At 41.1% G+C, this 8,046-nt stretch overlaps 1 long non-coding RNA gene across 1 annotated transcript; it reads right to left on the bottom strand.

Moving 5' to 3' along the window:
* Positions 1–318: 318 nt before the first annotated feature.
* Positions 319–1,803, bottom strand: LOC130432181 (uncharacterized). The gene is made up of 3 exons (XR_008908439.1): positions 1,696–1,803; positions 650–756; positions 319–562 (listed from the first exon to the last, which is right to left on the bottom strand). It is a non-coding gene; the product is annotated as an uncharacterized LOC130432181 (long non-coding RNA).
* Between the last annotated feature and the right edge of the window lie 6,243 nt (positions 1,804–8,046).

The following is an 8,046-nucleotide window of genomic DNA, read 5'->3' as shown; positions in this document are numbered from 1 at the left end:
AAGGTTCCTGAAAGCAAAGTCACATGTTTACAGACAAGTTTTATGAATATTTACATATTCTCAGACACACGCAGAGTTTAGAGCGTTCCTGACAGTCCTGTGATTTACATTAAAGTCAATCACTCACGCCGAACGGCTTCTGCTCACCGCTTCCCGCTGATGTTCAACAGTGGCAGTATTACATTCTTTATGACAGAGGCCCCCACTTTCTCATCTCTCTCTTCCTCAGTCCAGGCAAGCCTCCTCTTCTCTGTTTGCAATGCAAGAGATGGAGGGATGGAAACGATTATGGAAGAGAAGCGAAAAAAGACTGGCAGATGGAGATTCCAGCGATCTCTTTGGAATAGATAAATAGATTTTGAAATCATTCACAAAGGATGTCCAAAATGTGCTCGCCATCTGCTCCTACCAGCTCTGAGAAAACCTACATTTTTTCTCTCTATTCTCACTTCCTCCCCCACTTGGTACCGTTTCGCATTCGATCGTTTTACAGCCATCAGGATGCGTCACAGGTGTCGCTTCTGGTAATGGTTCCAGAATGATCCAATGAGTTTCTGTTGCTCTAGATGTGCAGAAAAAATGGTGGATTATCGCCCTTTACAACATGCACAAGTGAAACAACCACGAAAAGAGAAAAAGGGATGTTTACCACATAAATTTCCCAGCCTGTTCCCTCCATGAAATGAGCATCCTGATTGCGTGGGTGTCCCACAAACCGCATTTCCCAGGGCGCACCGGGGGAGGCAAATGAAACACCTGATGGTTGTAGGAGTGCTGAGAATAAGATGTACTGCATGTGGCATGGCAAGACTGGCGTGACAAATAACAGTCTGTTTAAATAAATCCCTGATTGTCTACATTCCATTCTATACTGAAATGTGTGACAGCGGAGCTGAGGGAAAGACCGCAGATATCTGCGCCTGTAGCCATCTGGCTAGTAGAGACAGCCCAATGTTCTGATTTGTGAGATCTACAGAGAGAGGCGTGTCTAAATAGTATGTTTGTGGAGAACTTTTATAATGGCTGGAATACACTACAAGACTTAAAATCTGAGCCGATTCAGATAGATAAGTTTCAGATAGAAACACACTAACTGATCAAACCTGAAGACTACACAGACTTTCTCCATCTAGTCCAAACTGAAAATCTGGGCAAAATCTGAGCAAAAGTCTTGTAGTGTATTTTAGCCTTAAGTCGACAAAGTGAAGTTCATCCTCAACCTGTATGCCTTTCCTTCTTCTACAGAACACAAAGGCAGATATTTAGAAGAACTTTGGTAATGGAACAATGGCGGTACTCCTTCATTTCTTTCAAATAGACACAAAACTAATGCAAGTCAATGGGTTCGGCTGTTGTTCGGCTACAAACATCCTTTGAAATATCTTATTTGGTTTTCGGCGGAAGAAAATCATACAGGTTTGAAATTTCAAGAGGGTGATTTTTCAATGATGATTTTTTTCAGTGAACTATCCCTTTAACATTTGAACCAACATGATGGATAGAGACAGCCTATGAAATTTTTTCCCCCATCTATCATGTGAGTTTTTAATGAAATGTGTAGAAGAACTTGAACAAGGTGATTTTATGCAATATAGTATGTAATGCCCCTGCTGCACACGCCCTACCACTCACTTTGACTCCGCCCACAATATATGAGCCTTTACATGAGCTCCATTACTCCGATAAAATCAATACCTTGAGCCATTTAATAACCTTTTCCTGGTCTGCTTGCTCCCACTGATGGTTGGACATTACGGGCGGAAAAGGAAGCTGGCATCATCCTATCAAAACTGAGGAGAAAACTGAGAGGAAAGGAAGAAGAAAAGAAAAACAAAAGTAGTCAGGATCTGATTAGTAACACTTACATGGCTAAATGAATCCCAGTAACATATCTGCCTCAAACACACATGCTTTCCATAACCTGCAGAAACACGCTGAGATAGAAAGAGAGGGGAGATAAAAATAAGTTGTTATCTTTTTCTAAAAATAACATCGCCCTCAAAATCACACGGAGACACTGGAAGTTACTCCACCGGTGCTTTGTTTTGAATGGTTGCCGTAAGTTTATTTATACACATTTATAAAGTTACTCCGTCTTATGTCTGCTAATAAAATAGCTGTTCTATCAACCTTGTTGAAATAAAACATCTTGAACTAGTCTAAACTGGTTTGCTGGCCGTAGTTGAGACCTTAGGGTGGTCTTGTTTGCTGCTTTTGAAGGATTTCAGATAGTCCAAAGAGCAACCAAAACCAGTTAAGACCACCAAACCATCTTAGACTGATTAAAGCATTTTTTTAGCAGGAAAGACATCTTTCCTCCAGATTTTCCTCCCAGAGTCAAAGGTGTGACTTCATATAGAAATAAAATAAGACATGTAATTGCTTCAGCCGTGTTCTAAAGCAAAACCACAAGCTAGCAAATCTTTTCTTACACCAACATCACCTTGAAATAAAAACAGGACACATCTGCCACATGTCTGAGTGTGAACTCAGAACACTCTCAGAACTCTGGTACTTGTGTGATTGACATTTTTAACCCTAACAATAACAGTTGACTGTAACTTGAAAAATGGCAATTAGAAGAAAATGTAGAACAGATGATGTAGAAAAGAAAGAGAGAGAAATATACGTACATATATACGTAGAGAGAACAAGACAAAAAAGAGAATTCCGCCTTTGAATTTAGAGTCTGAGATGAATGTGAAGGACGCAGATTATCCTGCGCTATTGTTCCAGAAAATAACTCAATCATGCTGTTGAAGCTGTGCGATACACAGCCAAATACGGAGAAGAGCTGTCACCAGTCTGTGTCTGAAACTGAAAGAACAAAGAGCCTATACCCTTTCATACCCTGACAAGGCCCTGTTATTTTATGCAAAAAATGTGTGTGGTCATATTGCAGCTGTGATTCACAAAATGACAATCAAGGCCGTTTTAACTAAACAAACCCAAACAAAGAGTAAAACCACTGCTGTTCGGGCACACCTGTCCAACACAATCCAACAGTCACAGCTTTAGGGATGAGCGACAAAATCATTTCCACCATTTATGACCACACATTACATTGTTTACTCTTTGGACGAGTACGCCCGCTCACACCTGCGGCCTTCTGTGGTTAGTACATCTCCCTTCTGCAGACTACAGTAATGGGAATCAGATGTTACATGGACACTTTTGTAATGAACTGGACTTAACATACCACGAACGCCTCCAAAAGCCGTCTAGCAGTGCACCTCGTTACAACTTCAAACCAAAATACTCCTTTTATTTCTTTCCCTAAAATAAAACATTGGCTCCCGCTCTTAGATCTACGGCGTGTAAGTCTAAAATACCTTTCCGGTGAGATCTGTTGACATATCGAGTGGAGTCAGAACTGTGGAGAAAATAAAGGCCAGAGGAGAGTTGTGTGAATGTTTCTGGGAGTGTTTGAAATGAGTGTGTACAGAATGTCTAACAAACTGATTTTGTATGTTTGTGTTCGTGTAGCCCGAAGCAACACGCTAACTCAGAACAGAATTTTCTGCATGCTCGTTACTGTTAAAAATGTCCATGTAGGTGTGCGTTGTGTGTGAGTTTTTCAACACTATAATGCTGATTGGTGTTGAAAGCATCCCAGCAGAATCAGTTCAGTAAAACGCTTCCATTTGGAGCAGCAGTGTGTAACACAAGCTCCTTCCATCTCTTTAAGCTCTCGCCCCTCTGCTTTCCTCTCAGTCCCGATTCCTGTTTTCCTTAATATGTAAATATAATCCCTCAACAGCTGCTGCTTGTACATTTAAAACGGGGGAAAGTACTTTTCTTTAGTGCTGATCAAAGCGTCAGGCTAACTGCATGTGACCCCCAGGTAGGCAGAATAGATTTTGACTTTCTTTCTTGGCAAAATCCCAGTCTCCTTGTCAGGGAGCCATGTTTCGACCTCACTCTCCCTCTGTTCTTGTTTTGAAAAGCCATTGCTACTGGCACAATGGGGGAGAAATGTTTCCATCTTTATTTCATTGAGTTAAAATTAGATGAAAGTCATCTTTTTCCCGCCCCTGGAAATGTGCGGTGTGGACCCGCATATAATTTATGACTTCATTATGTCGGTGTCGTACCGCTTTGAACAGAAAAGAATTATAATATTTGGTAGCCTATTCCATTAAACAAAACCAATCGGAATAATGATGAAACGTTCACCGCCTCACCGCACACACACTTGGAGCAGTGGAATCTGGATCCTTTTCCCATGAAAAGAGCCCGGGACAAGCTGTTTCTCATAAAGCGAGGCTTCACGCAGGAAAACATACGGGAATTGTCATCGGTACTACCAAGCTAGACTTTGCAGGGTCGACCTGCCCTGGGTGGCAAGTGTCACCAAATGTCAATCAAAGGGACTTTTCCTTAGTTCTGCTCCAAAACTAAGTGAGCTGCCTAATGTGTACATTCCAATCATCATAAAACCTCAAACTGACTGATTTTCAATGATATACTAGGGAACAATCCAGCTTTTCAATATCCTTCCAACTCAACTTTTTGGTTTTAATATAAGGATGTAACAGAGCTAGCAGGCACAAATGTTGGGTAAAATAATGCATTTTTTAACACAGCAGAATTTCCAGTTTTAAAGGCGCTGTGTGTAATTTCTTTTAGGATCTACTGACAGAAATGCAATATTAAATACATTACTACAGGTTCAGAGGTGTATAAAGACTTAACATAATGAAGCGTTATGTTTTTACAAACTTTGAGCCGTTGCTGTCTACATACACCACGGGTCCCCTTGCACGGAAATTGCCATGTTGCTACTACAGTAGCCCTAACTTACAAAATGCTCCACAGATCACGTTTCATAAATACGTTAAAAAAGTATAAACGTGACAACATCTTAGTGCTGTGTCAGTCACCGTAGAGCTTCAAAAGGGAGGGGTAGAGTGAGCCATTGGTTTCAATTCGCAACCTTTAAATAAAATGTTTATCGTAAGCGCAATTTCTCTTGCTTGTTCACATTCTTAGATATTTTTCATTGAGCTTGTTGCAATGCATTTTGGGATTGCCATATCTGCCCAAATTGGTTATTTTATAAGCCAGCATTAAAATGGCTACCGCTTCTGTTGGCAGGTCACTAGATTTTGGAACACTGCACCTGCGCCTCGGTGGTCACCCGCTTCACAAGTGTATTTAAATAGAAATTACTCTGAGTTCTGAATATGATTCATTCATTCAAGTTGCTTCACAGTCTGTTTCATATTCCTGGGTCTTTTACAAGTTTGACATTGAACGTAATACAAGTAACAAGTAAATGTTGAAGTTAGAGCTCCCCTTTCCATTCAGAATATTTGTTTCCCTCACGTAAAAAGCACTCGGACAATGCTACATTATATGACTTTAAAACATCTTTTATCAAAAGTTACAGCAAAAACTTTAGCCTTCGTTTCAATCAAGGCAATAAAGAATTGTTTAGTTAGCATGTAATTGGCCCTAGTTTACAGCCACTTTCAATGTCCATTCCTGAGCACAGACAGGCAGGAACTGAAACGTGCAGCATGAGAGGTTCCATTTCAATCTGACATGGAGATAAGCAGTGCTGCTAATCATAAAGATGAGCGGGTTCCAGTGCAAAAACACACTGCATGAGTAATTCTCTCCTAAATTAGAAATTACCAGCTCCCCCATATGAAAGCACGGTTAATAATGTCCCATGTGACCCACATGGAATAACACATACGGCTATGCTTTTTTCTGTGAACAGAAAGAATAATGACCAAAAAAAGAAGGGAGTTGGTAATGAAATCACAAGGAACAGAAAAGACAGTAAAAAGGGGGGCAAGAAAGAAATGAAAAGAAAAAACAAAGGGAAAGCAAAGAAACTTGGCACCTCAGCCACACACTGTCATGTAGGCAGGCTGACATCATCATTGTAAAATTGGAAGGTCGGTTTCGTCTTTCCTGCAGATGTGGAGGCTTGATCGCATTCCGTGGGCCTGTGCCACTTTTCATCAACATCCCCCTGACACCCCTCCCTCAGAAACTCCTGTGAAGAGACACCGAAAGAGAGCTGTGGGCACATGCTGGTGTGTTTGGAGGACAAGTTGTTGAAAGAAGTGTGTGTGAGTCCAACACAAGGATGTGTTGAGGTTAATACATGATGTTGAGTTGAGGTTAGTACTAAATGTAATGACATGACTGCATCTTCACAACGGTCTTCCTCACCTCTGCGTTCCTCCCTCTGCACTTTCTCCCGAACGGGGTCTCTCTTCTGGTGTCCAGCACGGAGCTTGTATTCTCCTGGCCCGGCCCCAGAGCTGCCCCTTGGGCCTCCACCTGGGCCTGATTGGATCCTGCTGCTGAAGAAAGCCTTGATTTACGAGAGCAGAGAGCCAAGCCTCAGACATGCAGCTGCGTGTCAGGAGGAAAGGGAAGTTGTGCATCACACGGTGTGTGTTTTACGGGGGAGAGTCACGCCCTGACGAACCAGAGAGCACAGATTTGGACTTCTGATTGACAGGTGTCAGGGCGGAGTCTAATCGGAGCGGAGGTGAGAAGCGGGACACAGGGCTTGGCAGTTGGAGGCCTCCAGAGTGGAATTTTCTGTCTGGAAATCAAAGAAAGGATTAAGCAGTTCAATGTTTGAAAGTGGTTATATCACGAGGAATCAAACTTTCCTTGATCTTATGAGATAAAAGAGGTCATTGTACTATGAAAACATATGGTAGCTTTCAGATTTCAAAACTTCCTTCAAAGTCCAAAAGGATCATTTATTAAAAAAGAAAGCTGTAAAAACAGCTCGTTCTGTACTTCTGCAACCTATTTTAATCAGGCAGATGAATACTTCTGAACATATCACCGCCCACATTTACATGTCAAAATCACAAGAACGCTTCTCCAAACTTTCAGTCACAAAGATGTAATAAGGGAAAGAGGACTGATAGTGTATCCTTATTCATGAATAGCAGAACGTTCAGACCTAAAAAGATTTAAATGTTTTGTGAACCTGTATCTTTACAAAGACATCGAGACAGTGTCGGTTATATTAAATCTAACCGCAAACCTAGTTTAATCCAGAAATGGGTGAAAAATGGTCAAGAAAAACTTAATAATGACGTTCTGGCACAAAAACAGCTTCACCATCATTATAAGTGGACTTTAGGGGGAAACTGTAATAAAAATAATTAAAAAATGCATAATATAATAAATCATGTTGAAATGTTATGGTCTGACAGACATGCACATGTAAAAACAATTTAACAAACCGAATTTAAAACAATTATGCTCTCAATCCGCAGGGCACCTGCTTGAGTTAGGCAATGTACTCTAACAACTGACTCATTTATATAAATAGACATGTACATTTTCTTGACACAAAAACAGCCACAGACATATCTGAGATATGCATGACACTGCGGGTTCGAGCCACAAGTCTAATTGGTCAGGGCAGTAGCATAGCCAAAATTGAATTTTTGAGGGGGCCTGTCTGTAAATGAGGGGGCCATTATGTATACGTATAGGTTTCTATAGATAGGCACTAAAATGATACACCTCTATTATACAGCTCATTTCACCTTTTTAGCAAACATAAACATAGCCTAGCAGCTCTTAATCTGGTCCTCGCGTCCCCCCATATTTTGCGTCTCTCTCGTTTAACACACAGTGTTCCTATTGAGATGATCCCTAAACAGTGTTCACTGCTCCATGCTCCATACACAGGAAATCAGCCGAAGTTAGCTTCTGAAGTTAACTTCAGAACACGAATTTGCAGCTTCTTCATACATGGACAAAACTTAATACGGAAGTTTGAAGGGTTATTTATCCGAAATCATGAGATTTGCGTAATGTTAGTAGTTACGTTTTGTGCACTTCAATGCCCTTTATGTCCACTTCGCAGGGCTTTTACGGGGCGAATTGAACAAACTTCTGAAGCATTAAGAGACGCATACAAAATATGCAGAGGGGAGTCGTGAGGACCAGGATTAAGAACCGCAGTAGCTCGGCGGGCCACCAGTCAAACCAGTGTCTTATGACAAAGCGGAGTGTAGGAAGGTAAGAAAATGTTTCTGTTCAGAAAAGTCT

The sequence above is a fragment of the Triplophysa dalaica genome, chromosome 11 (assembly GCF_015846415.1).
Source record: "Triplophysa dalaica isolate WHDGS20190420 chromosome 11, ASM1584641v1, whole genome shotgun sequence".
Taxonomy (NCBI): Eukaryota; Metazoa; Chordata; class Actinopteri; order Cypriniformes; family Nemacheilidae; genus Triplophysa; species Triplophysa dalaica.
This window is presented reverse-complemented; position numbering and strand designations above follow the sequence as displayed.